Source organism: Pinus tabuliformis, chromosome 2_1 (assembly GCF_031772625.1).
Source record: "Pinus tabuliformis cultivar Carrire ecotype Pingquan chromosome 2_1, CPIR1, whole genome shotgun sequence".
Taxonomy (NCBI): domain Eukaryota; kingdom Viridiplantae; phylum Streptophyta; class Pinopsida; order Pinales; family Pinaceae; genus Pinus; species Pinus tabuliformis.
Window position 1 is genome coordinate 82,021,822 of NC_142299.1, and position 16,843 is coordinate 82,038,664.

Genomic DNA, 16,843 nt, shown 5'->3' on the forward strand with positions numbered 1-16,843 from the left:
ATCACACTCCCAAATTCAAATATGATTTTTTATTTTATTTTTATTTTTATTTTTTATTTTTTATTTTTTTATTTTTTTTCCACGTGGAGCATCTATTAAACACTATGTTTAATTACATCAACAAAGATTAGGAATGATTTTCAAATCACTCCACGAGGCCACAATTTTCATTGTTTTTGATCATAGGCGAATGTATTGGTTCATTGTGTAGGAGATCTGAAGACTAGTTACACATTGAAGGAAAATTACACAGAATTTCAGAAATTGTGTTGCGTTGTTTCTATGCAGAGCGCTATGAAACCATTGCGTAGTGTGTCCCTAATCTACCAGAGCTCACACAAATCAGTCTCAACATTATGGGAGGTAGGATTCAGTTACCTAGTCTGTGAATTTATTGTTCAACACTTTGATTAAGCATAGTAAAGCTCTTGCTACATTTTCTTTAAAAAACTTCACTACGCACACCCTGCCTGTCAACCATGCGTACAGTCAAATTTCTAGCTTGAAGTCATGTTTTATTAATGAGAAATGTAGCCATAATGCAATGCTGAATGGCCAAGGTAAATTATAAAGTGTAATTGGGTGCTTTCCCACTCACCTTGCACATTAGAAACCTACTTTGTCATCACTGTCTAATACTGCTATTTAGTGAAGTTTGCATTGTCACAATTGTCGAGTCTTTCAGTCTCTGACCTATACACACTTTCACTCTCTGACCTGTACATGCCAATAGAGTCACTTTTGAGAATTCCGGTTGCATTCCATTCTGTCAGAAAGTCCTGCAAATGGGTCATAATACAATATTGGCTAGCTTCTTCACCATGACCCTCCATGATAACAGAGTGAAGTTAGGGAATGTGGAAATCATTGTCACAAAAAAAACTAATTGTAGATGCCACAAGCCTCCCCACAACAGGTGAAAAATGGTTCAAAGGTGATGAGCTTGATATTTAAGCTTTTAAATAGTTTGTCAAGCCTGAGTTCAATGATAAGTTTGCTACAAATTTCCCCACCATCTACCTCCAGGACCATTACAATGAGCTTTTGAAAGTGATCCATATGTATTTCATATGTGAGGGTAGATTCAACAGGGTGTACCAACATCATTTGAGACTTCTATGGAACTTCACAGAAAAAAAAACCTATAAACATACCCTTCTTATTATTAAAAAGTCTGGAAAGGATGGCAATAAAAGTTCAGATGCAGAAAGATAACCATATGTCCAATATTTTCCATTCCTCCCTCATTAAAAGTTTGGTCATGTTTGCAGCTGATAAGAGGAAGATTCATTGGTTTGAATTTCTACTTAGCACTGGTTTACTACGTCATACATAGTCTTAATCACTAAACATTTGTGAGGAGGAAGAGCTCCATGAAACACATGGGAAGAAGATTACCCACATAGTGAAAGAGACTAATATAGTTGAAGTAAAGGATGAAAAACCCAACAAAAAGTCCACAGGTAAACTTGGAAAGAAGGGTAAGAACCAGATTTCGAAAGGCAAAGAGAAAACTCAAGAAACCAAGGTTCAGGTGGCATCATCTTAGACCACCAAGTTTCAGGTTAAGGTAGAAGAAACATGTAGGTTTTAACCCCATACAGAAATTACCTGCATACGAATTCTAAAACAAAGAAAATAAACAATGCGAGAACATAACACATAAAACACATATACATAGAGATTTCCCTGGATCCCAAAACCGAGACTACCAGCTTGATTTTTCATTATATTCCTTTCAATGTTACAATACATATTTATACATGCTAAAGCATCCAATACCATGGATCGAAAACCATTGCATCCAAAACCATGGACCAAAAACCATCACGTCCAAAACCATATGCGAAAACCATGCACAAAACCATAGGTAGGTCCGCCCAACCTAATATAGGGTCCAAAATAAATTTCCCAGGGCACTGGGGGCTACCCGCCCCCCTCAAACCCCCTGGACAGGGGGGCTTCTGTCCCCCCTATAACCCCCCCATTGCGCAACAAAGGGGGGGCTCCGCCCCCCCTCCAACCCCCCGATTAACTATGTGGGCTAGTCGTGGAAAGAATATAACACAACCCAACATTCTCCCACTTGTTATTTTTTTTCCATAGGGGGACATAAGAGAGCTTAGTCATTTATATAGCCCTGAAACACCCATTGTTTCTCTACACCAAGAAAACTTCTCAAAGCTCATAGATTTTGTCAATGCATCTGTAGTATTCTTCAAATTGTCCACTTTTACCAGCAACACTTTTTTTTCTTCTATCATATCCCTCACAAAGTGATACTGAAAATCAATGTGCTTTGTCTTTGAATGGTAAGGAGGGTTCTTTGCCAAGAAAATTTCACTTTTCTTGTCATAGTCTATCCTTATAGCTCCCTTCACTAACCCATACTTGAACACAATGTCTGCAACCAAAATGCTTCCTTTCTTGCATGAGTGACTGCCATGTATTCAACCTCTATAGTTGATAGTGCCACTACATATTGTTTCTTAATCATCCAACTGACTGCACCTCCAAATAGGTTAAACACATACCCACTTGTAGATATTCCCTGATCCAGATCTCCAGCCTAGTTGGCATCAGCAAAGTCACGAATATCCAAAACTCTGTCCAATCCTGGTCTTCCTTGGTAGCACAAACCATAATCACTAGTGCCACGCAAATACCTGAAAACTCGCTTCGCTGCTGTCCAATGCTCCTTGCTTGGTTTTGACATAAAACTACTCAATACTCCCACTGCATGTGCAATGTCTAGTCTAGTACAGACCATTGCATACATCAGACTACCGACTACACTTGCATACATGTCCTCTTCCTCTTCTTGTGTTCGGGGACACTGTACGGCAGATAACTTTACACTTACAAGAATAGGAACCTTCACCGGTTTACTATCCTGCATATTAAACCTCTGCAGTATTGTCTCGACATACTTCCTCTAGTTTAACCAGAGCTTCCTCTTTGTTCGATCTCTTTTAATTTCCATGCCCAAAATATAGTTTGCAGCACCAAGATCTTTCATGTTGAATTTGAGGGAAAATAGGGTCTTCAAATCCTTGATAATTTCTTTGTCATTTCCAACCAGCAACATATCATGCACATACAAGACCAGATAAATAACACAGTCACCAATTAATTTAAAATACACACAGTGATCTGCTTTTTTTCTGGTGAAGCCAAGTCCCCATGTAAATGTATCAAATTTCTGGTACCACATCCTTAGTGATTGTTTTAACCCATACAGAGACTTCTCTAACTTGCATACCAGTTCTTTCTTACCCTTCACCGCAAAGCCTTCAAGTTGCTTCATGTAGATCTCTTCCTCCAGATCCCCGTGAAGAAATGTTGTCTTCACATCCATCTATTCTACCTCAAAATCAAAAGCAGCAACAACAGATAAAAGTAATCTAATAGAAGCTACCTTGACAACAGGAGAAAAAATATCACCAAAATCAATTCCCGGCACCTGGGATATAACCTTTTGCTACCAACCAAGCTTTGTATTTCTCCACCTTTCCTTCTGCATTTGTCTTCTTCTTGAACACCCATTTGCTGCCAATGGGTTTCCTTCCAGCTGGAAACTCCATCAGATCCCATGTGAAATTTTTGTGCAAAGATGCCATTTAATCAACCATGGCCTCTTTCCAGAGTTTGCCATCCTCTGAATCTACTGCTTCCTTCACAGTTCTGGGATCATCATCAGTAATAGATAAAGAAAAATTTAAATAGAAAGCAGATGGACTATACCTTTATGGCTACCTTCTTTCTCAAACTGATCTTCTCACACCTGGAGTTTATGGCTCTTCATCTTATGGTTCCTCTTCTGCTGTAGAGTCTGATTATTCCTCCTTTAGCTCAAACTATATCTTCTCAGGTTCCTTTGATGGACTTCATGTTTAATAACATCTTTCACCTCTCTAAACACCACATCTCGGTTGTACACAACTTTCCTTGTTACTGGGTTCCAAAGCTTACAACCCTTTAAACCATCCTTATACCCAATAAAGATGCACTTTTCAGATTTACTATCCAACTTGGTTCTTTTCTCCTTTGGAACATGTACATATGCATCACATCCAAATACACTCAGATGTGAAAGAGAGGGTTTCTTACCAATTCATACCTCCTGTGGAGTCTTATCCTCCAACGCTGATGAAGGTGATTTGTTGACCAGGTAACATGTTGTCTCCACCACCTTTGCCCTAAATTCCTATCCTAACCCAGCACCATTGAGCATGCTTCTTTCCCTTTCCATCAACATCTTGTTCATTCTTTCTGCAACTCCATTTTGCTCAGGTGTGTATGGAGTAGTCTTTTGCCATGCTATACCACACTTCTTACAAAATTATTCAGATTCCTTGCTGCAAAACTCTCCACTGTTATCTGACCTCAACACCTTTATCTTCTTCTCTGTCTGGTTTTCCACCAGAGCCTTAAATTTTTTAAACATGTCAAAGACTTCAGATTTCTTCTTAAGGAAATATATTCATGTATTCCTTGAGAAGTCATCTATAAATGATACATAGTACATAGACTTACCTAGTGATGGAACCTTCACAGGTCCAAACACATCACTATGCACAAGCTCTAATATCTGTTTCGCCCTCTTACCACCAGAGGTGAAACTCACCCGATTCTGCTTCCCATATACAAAATTTTCACTAAAATCAAAATCCAGAGAGCTATTACTCATGCCTTCTACCATACCTTTACCATGAAGTATTCGAAGGCCCTTCTCTCCAATATGTCCAAGCCTTTAATGCCACAACATGATCTTCTCTCTAGAGACCACTAGAATTTCTGCTCCACTTTCAAGAACCATAGAACTGTTGCACTGATCAACAACAATGCTACCTTGCAGCTTGTACAGAGTTCCAATCCGAACTACCATCATCAATACTAGTTCTCCCCAAACCATCTTGCAGGTATCCTTCTCGAACACTATTTTTACACCTGCATCATCCAGCTTGCTTACGTAAATCAGATTTCTGGCCAATGCAGGAATATGCAGAACACCCATAAGTGTTCTAACCCTTCCACCTTGCAACTTCAACTTTACTTTTTTGCGACCAATGATTCTAGCCTTCCTATCATCCCCTAAGAAGGCATCACCGCCATCGTATTTCTCATACTCTCAGAACCACTCTCTATGGGGAGTGAAGTGAAAGGATGCACCTGAGTCAATCAACCATGCCTCATGATCTACATGTGTACTTGAAGAAGCCAAGCACACATCCCCACCTTCATCTGAGTTGGTTTTCGCCTCTGCAAAAAGAGCATCATCAGATTCATTTCCTTTATCAGGAGATTTAGATTTACAGTCCCTTTTGTACTGCCCTTCCTTTCCGCATTTCTAGCACACCATCTTTATAGGTTTTCCTGGAGATTTATATCTCTCATTCGATGACTTATTTTTGTTTATGTTCTGGGACTGTCCTCATACAGACAAGGCATCACCATTCTGGCTCTCCATATTTTTCCGTCTCATATACCGTGTCAGTAAGGATGAGACTATTTCATCAAACTACAAGGCAGTTGCATTGCTACCTATTGCAATAACTAGACTATCCCACAAATCTGGTAGAGAACACAACAAACTAATGCAATTATCTTCATTTGAAATTTTAATATCAACAGACAATAACTGCCTTACCACAGTATTCAATGCATTCAGATGCTCTGTCACTGAGTCTCCATCTTTCATCCTCAGGTTATACAACTTTTTCCGTAGGAACAATTTATTGACCAGAGACTTAGATTGGTACAAAGTCCCTAACTTGTCCCACAAAGCCTTTGCCGTAGCTTCCCCTAATACATTCAACAATACTGAATCTAAGACACACAATCGTATTGTGATCTTTTCCTTCTGATCCAACCTTTTCCATTCTTCATCGGACACCTCTGTTGTTTTAGTACCTAGATCTACTGCGATCCACTGATCTTTATCCACCAACAGATCCTCCATCTTGAGTTTCCATAACTCAAAACTCTGACCATTAAATTTATCGATCTCTATCTTTCGACTGCTCGCCAACTTCTTTCACCACTAGAATCGATCGTGTAGATCTTCCACTGAACAGGGTCTACCACAGGTCCGAGTGAAACCCCTCAGCAACAAAGGCGTCCCCTTGAAGCCAAAACAACTCTGATACCAAATGTAGGTTTTAACCCCGTACATAAATTACCTGCATACGAATTCTAAAACACAGAAAATAAACAATGTGAGAGCATAACACATAAAGCACATATACACAGAGATTTTCCCCTGGATCCCAAAACCAAGATTACCAGCTTGATTTTTCATTATATTCCTTTCAATGTTACAATGCATATTTATACATGCCAAAGCATCTAATACCATGGACCAAAAACCATCGTGTCCAAAACCATGGACTGAAAACCATCGCGTCCAAAACCATGCGCGAAAACCATGCACAAAACCATAGGTAGGTCCGCCCAACCTAATATAGGGTCCATATTTTTTTTCCCGAGGGCGCTGCCCCGGACCCTGCAAAGGGGGCTTGCTCGCCCCACTCAAACCCCCTGTAACCCCCCCACTGCACAATTGGCGCAATAAAGGGGGTGCTCTGCCCAACCTCTTACCCCCTGGTTAACTACGTGGCTAGTCGTGGAAAGAATATAACACAACCCAACAAAAAAATCAAGAATGAAGAGTTCGTGATGAGGCCTAGGACTAGGTCAAGGGACAGGAGGAATGTGAAGGGGATAGACCCTCAGGTAGTTGTTGAAATATCAGAAGATAAATAAGAAGAAAAGTAAGAGGACAATAAAGAAGAAGAAGCGAAGCAAGATGAACCAATCCAGTTTGAACAAGAAGAAGACCGAATACAATATGAGAAATATACCATACAATATGAGGAAGAAGACCCTAAGATGGCCAAGATGAAAGAAGCCCTTTCCAAATATCAGATGAAGATAACATTCCTGAAGAAGAAAAACAGAGACCTGAAAGAAGCAGCCAACTAGCAGTTGAAAAGGTAGAGACACCTCCTAAAACTATTTCTAAGGGTAAAATTAAACATGTCTCATTTTCTGAATAAGCTAAAGAGATTGGAGGGGAGTCTAGTGGGCCCACAACTAGAGCAACCAAGTCAAAACTTAGTTATGTGCAATAGATGAAAAAGGTGGCTAAAGCACCTTGTAATTCAAATTTTGATCAATGGAAGGAATATAAGAGATTCATAGAAGAGAATGAGGAAAGTCAGGAGCATGTTAAGAAGTTCAGGTAAGAGAATCAGAATTATAAGAGATCTGTGAAACATTTTCTTGAGAACTGTGACACAAAGGTTCATGAGGCATCCAGAACCCTCAACAGAGGTGAAGATTTTGTGAAATGGTCCATTCCTGTAAGAAGACATTTTAAAAACCTCTATGTTAGGAACCTAATATTGAATGCAAAGTTGAGGAGTAGGAAAAAGAGTTTAGATGAGGCATGGGGACTGGTTAAGAAGTACAAGGAGGCAACCAAACCACCTTCACCTGGAAGAGTGCCAAGAACAAGATCTAAGGCTATGTCTGAAGAAAAACCTACTATGCTAGTGCCCATTGAGTAAAATGATCCCACACCTCAAGGTTCAAAGACCCAAGCTTCCACGAGCAAGACCTCTACCAAAAGGAAGAGGAGGTAATAGGTCCTTGTTTGAAATCTGAAATTTTGTTTTTTGTCTCAAATTCAAGTTGCAGATGTTGTTTTGATAAGTATAATGGTATGATTCTGATGTTTGTAACGGCTTATAGTAGCATGGTGGTGTTTTGTTAAGATTGGAGGGCACTTAATAGGCGTTTTTGAAAAATGCGCTACACAGTTGCTATGCAGGCCCTGCCTACACACTAGCATGAGTATTGGGAAAAGTCCAGTTGTCAGGGTTTAAAGGTATGAACATGGAGCAGATGTGGCAGCCAACTCAGATATTCAATTGCCAACCATGTGCCATATTTGGAAGAAAAAAGTGGCATCATAGTTTCTGCGCAGTTGCTATGTAGCCATTGCACAGTCAACAATCAACTTTTCTTCTTTTTTGTGTTGTTTCATTTCATGATGATGTTATTTTAAGATAGGATTTCTTTTACAAAGTTTTTGTTTTTGTATTAAGATAAAGCCAAAGACACTTTTATGTTTTTTGTTTTTGAGGAAAAGGACTTAAAACAACAACTTTCCTCTGTTTGTTTTTGGATTGATCCACTGTTTGGATCAGTGATCCAGAGAATGTAAACAATTGTTATGTTTTGTCTACAGTCTATTTAAACATGTAAATACATATGAAACAGGTTGTTGTTGGTTCAACGTTACTACAAATTGGTTATCAGAGATTATGTGATTGTGATCAATTTTTATGAATAGAATGCTTATGAATTGAGGGTTTACCAATTATTGTCTATAAGGGTACTTATGATATGACACTTTGGAGTTTGTTTTGTCTATTTATCAGTTATTCATTTAGCTCTTCTCTATAATTTCTTGTTTTATGGGTATAATGATTTTAGTTGGGTTGGAATTCAATTTAAACTTCTCTAAAACAGTTGTGTCTGTATTTCAATTGCAAATGGAATATTTCATACCCGTGCATGTTTTTACTTTTGTTCAATTTGTTTCTTATGTATAAGCAGTATTGTTATCTGTAAGGAAAAAAAATGTTTTTCATTTTCTCCTCTATACTACAACACATTTCTCTTGTCCAAAGTTTATTCTTTACAAGCCTTTGTGGATGATATTGGTTTTCACTTTCATAATTAAAGTGGGTAGCAAGTGAAATTGATCACATATTTCCATCCTCTTCGACCATTCATACTTCAACCAAATATTTCAAATTCCCTCAGATTTGGTCTCCGCTAGAATTAATGATTCAAAGTTTATTATCTCTGAGTTGTACAAGTGAGGGAGCCCCCTACGGCTGAAGAAAATCAGTCTATCAAACAAAAGAGGTCTGTGGTCACATCTATGATCCTTTGTTATATACCTAGGGGGGATAATATGGGGTACCAAGGGAGGTACCCAAGGTAATAATGTAATAATGGGATGGGCCATAGTAATAAATAAGGTGGTTAACCCATGTCATGTAAGGGACCACAAGTAGTTAAGAATAATGTAATGGGCCCATGGTATTAGTTGATGGTATGAGGGAACCATGGTAATGACCCATGGTATTGTATGTATGAGGCCTATATAGAGGCTAGAGACTCCACTTGGGAGATAGTGAAGGATTATTGTATGAATAGGCATATGGCTTGTGGAGTGTTCTCCTTCCTTGAGTGAATGTATGGTGTTGCCCTACCTTAAGGGTTTGATATCAATAAAGAATCATTTCATATTATTTCTGGGCTTATTTGCATTATCTTATATTTTTGTATCTAATCTATAATATTCCGGGTTAGATCTACAACAATTGGTATCGGAGCTATAACATCCTTTTTCCTTCAACCTAAAATGAAATCATGGAGTGCTAATAGGCTAGAGAAAAAGGAGAAGTAGAAAAAGAGATGTGATGCTCGACAATGGTGAACAAGAAAGTAGGCAGACATCTACAATTAGAAAAAATTGTGTATAGATATTCTACCATGTGAAGAAATCTTGTCGATGAAATGAATTTTTTTTAAAGGGAAATCATCATGAATTCATGAAATGAAATAAATTGAGAAATTTTCAAAAATTTGTTGCACGTTATCGACTTTTTGTACCATCTCACTAAGGAAACAAAAAAGAGGAAATGTCATGATGGTAGGACCAAGTGGTCTTCCACTACCAAAGAAATATGATGATTGTGTAGCGTTTTGTTGAGTAAAACAAATCAAATAGCATCGTGTTGTCACGTCGACTCTCCTTGTCATACTTAAATGTCATATTAGAGTGATTGCGAAGGATAACCTCTATTTACTATTTTAATAAAAAGGTGGTTATTGATGGCCAACTTTCTTTCATATTTATACAACATTTTCTCATGGTGGATGTTGAGGGACAAAGTCCCCTAGGGTTTTGGGTCAACACCCTAGCAGAGCAAGGGTTATCGACAGTAAAAAACAAGCATTCCACACAGCCATAATACTTAAATAAGCAAACTATGCGAAGAGAGGTGCACCTGGGGGTCCTTCGTTTGGGTAGATCCAGCCAAGGTCCAAACCCTCTTGGAGTTCCTCTCGATCCTTAGACCTGCAAAACAACCAATTCAAAGAAGCATAGTAATATATGGACCAAGTATCATATAGAAATCAACTTCATAACATATTGAAAGATGGTTAGTTATACATGGAAATAACTATTCATATGCAAACCATAACAACAACATCATAAGCATGAAGAAGATTGATTTCGGGAACAAGACAAATGTTTCTTTATTGCAGATAACTAAAAAAAAGCAAGGAATGATATCACCTGACTCTTCCTCTTGCAAGCTCCAAGCGGAACCATCCTCCAGATTTGTCCAATCCCAAGGCTCCTTCTATGACTCACACAAGGATATCTCAACTAGTGAAAGACATCATAACTCAAGGAAACAAGGGTTTCCTGTAAAGGGGGAAGTGCTGGAAGCATAAGGATATTCAAACCTGATCAGGGATAATCTCAACAGAGTGATTTTTCTCTCCATTCTCTCCCCCTTTAGGCCTTCCCATTGGAGCCTTTTTACACTTCTCCCAAAGTAGTTTTTTAGTTGGGAATTGGTTGGGAACAGTTGGGCCATTGGCACTAATAGGTAATCAACAGGTAAAACCTATGATCTCTGCCCAAAATTAAGGATTTTTAATTTTTTAAGTGTTTTAAGACATATACACGGGTTGGGTATACACAGACCCACGTACACACGTGTTTAGCTTAGGGCAATGTCACGTATAGGGAGTAAAACACTATTTTTTAAGTATTTGGACCAAGTTTGGAAGGAAGTGTTGCCCTAGGCGATAAATGCAGCATCACAAACATCAAGAGTGAGATTTGGAGTTGTAACAATGGAAGACACCCTAATTTCAATTTTCTCATGGTGGAAGATAGCTTAATTTCCATTTTCTCATGGGGATGTCACTGTTGTTAGATTTTGGAATTGCTCAAGTGGGAATGGGGGAGTGCGGACATAAGAATTCAATACTTGATTTTTCAATTGTGGTAGGTTTTGGAAACCTAGATACCACAAGTAAAAAAGATGAAGAAAAGAAAAGTAGATTTTCAAAATAGTTGGTAAGGTGGATCCATCAATATTCAAAAGAATTCAATACATGTAATGCTTTGTCCTTTGACTTTTAATAGTGAAAAGTAAGGCCCACTTTTCACATGGAGTAAATGTTGTTTAGAGTCACTCATGTGCTTATCTTTTTTCTGTCAGATTCTTCAGAGTGGGAAATAAATTGGAATAACTTAGTTTAAAGAATTCAAAAATTAGCTTAGAAAATAATGGAAATTCCTGCAAGATTATGATAGAATCGGGCAGAAATCTTTGAAAATATGGGTTAGAGTTGTCAAACTTTAGGGTTTTGGGTGCTCCAGGTTCTTGGTGGTGTTGAATCCATTTTCACCATCAAAAACCGATTCAAATGCTCCAACATTCCGATTTTTTGAATTTTTTTACAGAGTTAGACAAAAAATCTACCATCGAGATGAATTTGTGGCGTGTAGTGTGGGGTTGTAAGACTTTTGTAATGCTTTGTTGTGGGACCTTCAGTTGCGGTGTGCCTTGGGCATACAGTGTAATTTCAAAACCACTTTTTTGGCCTTTTAGTATATCTTTAGGTTGATTTTTGCTGGATTTTTCGGAAAGTTTTAACTTTGTAAATTGCATAATTTTAGTGTCATGAAATTGTTTTAGTGTTAAAATAATCTATATATTAAAAGCATATTTTAAATAATAAAAAATCACAATTTTATGAAAATATTTATTCCAGCTGTAAAGGTAAAAATTTTAGTGAATATACTAATTTTTTTTAAATTGATGGTATGGTGGAGCATAATGGATATTTTGGTCTTTTTTGGCATTTTTTCACTCAATTTTACCATAAATCTGGTAGTTATTCTTTGAAATGGTAAATTTTGATGAAAAGTGATCTGGGTATAAGCCCAAAATCCCTTTTCATGTAAAAATATCGAACCTGGGCCTGTGGGTTATGGCCCACTAAGCCTAATCGGAAGCGTTCTAGGCTTAAACCTTTTCATTTATTAAACATGGACCTTTATGAATATTGAACCAACCGTTTATCCACTTGCATCAGCGTTTGAACGCCATTTATAACCCTCGCAAGTATACCAGATACGTGCCAAGTATTAAAACTCCGCGACAAACCATAATACAACACACGAAAATATATGTATTTCAGTTCACTGCTGGCATCACTTCTGGCATCAGTCCATTCACTGCACTTGATTCAACTCCGAACTCCACCTTTTAATCACCTGCCTTTACTTATTTAACTCTGCGCTCCATCAACGCTTCCCCATATACTTTCTTTGGTCGTGACTATAGCATTACAATGTTGCACTTACAATCTACGATTCCACCTCACAGTGTTTGAAATTAAAACACATGTAACACTTGTAAAAACCACAAAATGAACCAAAACACACTTCCAAGTAGAATACAACGCAAATCCATTATTCATGATATCAATTCTGCGTCATTCTAACAAATATGTGAATTAACACTCCATATATAACAATTAAACAACATTTTAGGTCGCCATCGATCCTTTGACTGATCGATGGTTGATTAACACATTTACAAAATACCCACACACACCGGCGTATATAATTAACACTGAACATGCTTCTATATATTTACAAAACAGTTCATCCTAAGGCATTCCAGCCTTAGAACAAAATCGCTTTCGGATTACATTTTGCTCCTTTTCAACGCCTATCGATTCCTATAGATATATATATCTCTACCGCTGTTACATTGCATTTATATAAGAAATGTTAGATCAGAGGGATCCGATCCTTATTTTCCTCCAACAGAACGCTCCATAATTGATGCACGACTGTTAATAATAGTAAGTCTTCTTGAGACATATCCGCTTTAATCCACTTTAAATATGTTTTAAGCAGATTTTCCTCCCGTCGCTCAGCTTTGCTGTCCACGTCCTCCTCGCTCCACTTGGATTCTTCTTTGATTAAGAAGGGGGTTAGATGCTCCTGCATCAGACTCCCGAGGTAAAAAAAATATTGATGACCTCCTGGTCATATACTTCTCCTGGTCCTCAGCAATTCTACCCACTGTATCTCTTCAGTGGAACTGCCTTCATGATCTTCTGTGAGCTGCAACCAACCTCTGCAGTAACAGTCTCCTTCTGTTACACGATACCTCACCAAGCCCTCCGCACTCGGTCTTTTGGCATCCTTCTGGTTCTCTCCTCTAGAACCAATTGAGCACACCTTGCTCTAGGTTGCTGCAAATCTTCTCACCTTTCGCTGCCGCTCTCTGCACGACAGTAAGACCATAAACTCTCCAGTCTTCAACAATTGTACCTCTGCTCCTTCTATTTGCACTCTTCTCCCTTCTCGCAAGAAATCCTTTCCCTGCTCTGATACCACTTGATGAAAAGTGATCTGGGTATAAGCCCAAAATCCCTTTTCATGTAAAAATCTCAAACCTGGGCCTGTGGGTTATGCCCCACTAGGCCTAATCGGATGCATTCTAGGCTTAAACCTTTCTCGTTCTTGATGTTTGTACCTCGTCCCACCAGATGGCTACATGGCCCTTCAGTCGAGTGACTGCAAACTTTACCTTCTTGTTCTAGCTCAATAATTTCTCCAACAATATCTAACAATAATATTATATTTCTAAGAGATCTAACATAATTCTTCTATCTCTTAGCTCTCATGCACACCTAAGCTAACAAATCTTATCCCTAATCTAAATAAAATAATGCCTTATTTATTACAATAACTAACAATTTGAGAAGTCATCCTTCTCGGTAATAGTCAATGAAATTTGAGTTGTGTAATTGGTGTGTGCATCTTTTCAGAGGTTGAATCCATTTTATGTAGGGGAGAGCCTTCTATTGTTGTGCAGGGACCAGTACTAGTTATAGCACTAGTTCCACACATCCATCAAAAAATCATCATAAACCATAAAAAAACATGCACAAAAATAATTTATATTAAAATGTATAAATATTTTTTCGGAAGAAGTCACATTGAAGATTTTGGTCGATGTGTTTCGAACCAACAAGTTTGGTTCATCTTCAGGACACGATATAACTTATATTAAGTTATATAATTATGTCCTAAATGGGCCCATATATTCATTGGACCAACAACTGTCAAACACCAAACCCTAACATCACAAGTTGACAAGACATAATGTCCCAAGTACCTCAAAATCTGAATTAATAATTAAGTTAAAATGCACTACAAAACATTCCATTGAATTCTATCCATGAGTACACCTATCCCATTAAACAACCATCCACTGATTTCCACTGGAGCAACACATCCCATTGCTCAGTAATACCTACACAAGAATAGGTGAAATGTGTGTCAGCCATATCTACATGTGTGTTTAACCATTCAACCTATGAAAGACAATAAATGACAACATTCAATTCAAGTATTAGTTCAGAGGATGAAATAAATGACCCCAACCCTTTCAATGCAAGTATTAAACAGACCAACATTTTCAATTCAGGAATTAAACACAAGAAAGCACAAGGATCAACAATGAGAGATTATGATGCCGTGCTAAGCCGAAAATACCCACATTATGCAAATAAAATTGCATATCACTAGTCCCAAGCCTTAATCACCTGATCTATGGTGAAAATCTTCACAAATTAAGGTTTAGGCTCTTAATTAAGTTTATGCAGAAATGTTACTTTGACCATCCAATTCTGACCCTCAATTAACCTTTGAGTGGTACTTTACTCAACCGTCAATAAAATTTGGTTAATTCTATACCCCACGCGTATTAACCAAACCCCACTCTTTAAATTTGGTTATATTCAACTTAACCCATAAAATATTTATCTGCTTTATTTCTATTATAATTCTTATATAATAGAAATACACATAAAACACATGTAAGCCTTACCTTTCTGCCAATCCACGGCCTTTGCACATTTTCCGACGCTCTACCTTTATCGCATTCAGCCTCCACTATTGATTTCACTCCATTAGATCAACGGTTGTCGCGTCGTATCGCCACTTAAACCCATTCATCCACTGGAAATCAAATCATTTAAATCGCATTGATAAACTTCTCGGGTCCACTCAATCGCAAGCCTTATCTACTTCAATCTCCTTCGTTGTTCTCACCCTTCAATCCGACGATTGATGATACACCCGAGCATTGCACATCGCAAAATCGCATTTTCTCAAGGTTCATCTGCTCATGAAATATTGTGATGCGAAACTATCGGCGATTCCCACTGTTTGATCAAGGTACACTTGATCCGACGGTCAGTAGCGATATCGGACGAGAATCTTGCATAACGTTTAACTGCCCTTATAGAGTCGATAAGGAATGTAAACCCTTGAGCTATAAATGTTCGGGTCCGTTTTTGGAATTAAAGCCCGATCACTTTATGACTTGATATCCGTTGGATATAAGAGGCCATCAAATCTACAGCTTGCGGGACTCCAACCAGCACGTGGATTAAAAATGGCTTAACCCTCGCAGTTGATTGTGACCAAAAAGTTTGAAAATGAGATCGACGACTAAGAGCGAGTGTGGGACTTCAGCCATAATCAAGGAAACCTGTACTCTCCTACCCCTGCAGTTGTTGATCACCATTGATTTAGTAGATATGTTGATCTGATGATCCATATCTATTCCTTCGCCATTAACATCTGTCGATATAATGGATCTATTGATCTGATTATCCACATCAATTTCCGTGATTCACCTTTCGCAAGAACTTGGGTTTGATCTTTGTCGTTCATTTCTTGACTGCATTCCACGTGACTTAATCTTGGCCACTTATCGCAAATAATCTTGTTCGTTGATCTAGTTGATCCAATGGCTCCTATGCATCCACACTTCACTTCTTCATTCTTCCCTTTACTTTGCTTTTATGCCGTTTCTTCAGTGTTCTTCTGTGGGCTCAGGTTTCTTCTAGGTTTTCGGTCTTTAGATGTCTTGCATCGCAACTTCCTCCTGAGCTTAACTCCGCATGCTCTTAACACAGTCACCCCTGAATCTCAACTGTAATCCTTCGAATGGATTCAAGTGATCCATTACGATCCTTCATATCATTCTTCTTCTCTGTGTTATGCTCGCATTCCACCTGCAACCTCTGTTACACAGAACTTACTCTAGTTCAAACACAGATTATAACTTAATTACTCCATACACACACAAACTTAGAATCGAGTTGTTTGTATTAATAAACAGGTATTTACACATGAAATCTCTCCTTGGCCCGATCTTCTGTATCAGTGGCCTCTATTTTCCTAACTTCCCATAGGCTTATAATCAATTCTATAACCCACAACCTCTAACTATCTAACTTGACTATGCCTTTTAGGCTTACATTTATACAAAAGGATTCTATAAACAATTCTTGGTTTAGATCCATAAACTTCTCAACAAAATCCTAAAATATCATCTTTATCCCTAAGGATCCTCTTTAATCCGTAAATCAGGAAACCAACTACTAATTTAAGATTTATAACTGATTCTCAAATCTCTTAACTATTCTAAATCTCTCCAACATTCGAGAACATTTACAAATGTGCCTCACTATACTTAATTCCTATTCTCATTAAAATCACTCAAAACCTTAATAGTTACATTAATTCAACACTTAGGAAACCAACTTCCTTAAAACACAAGACCCCCCTATGTCTACTAAAATACAATTATTCTTCTGAGCTAAATGCTCCTGCATCAGACTCCCAAAGTAGAAAACATTC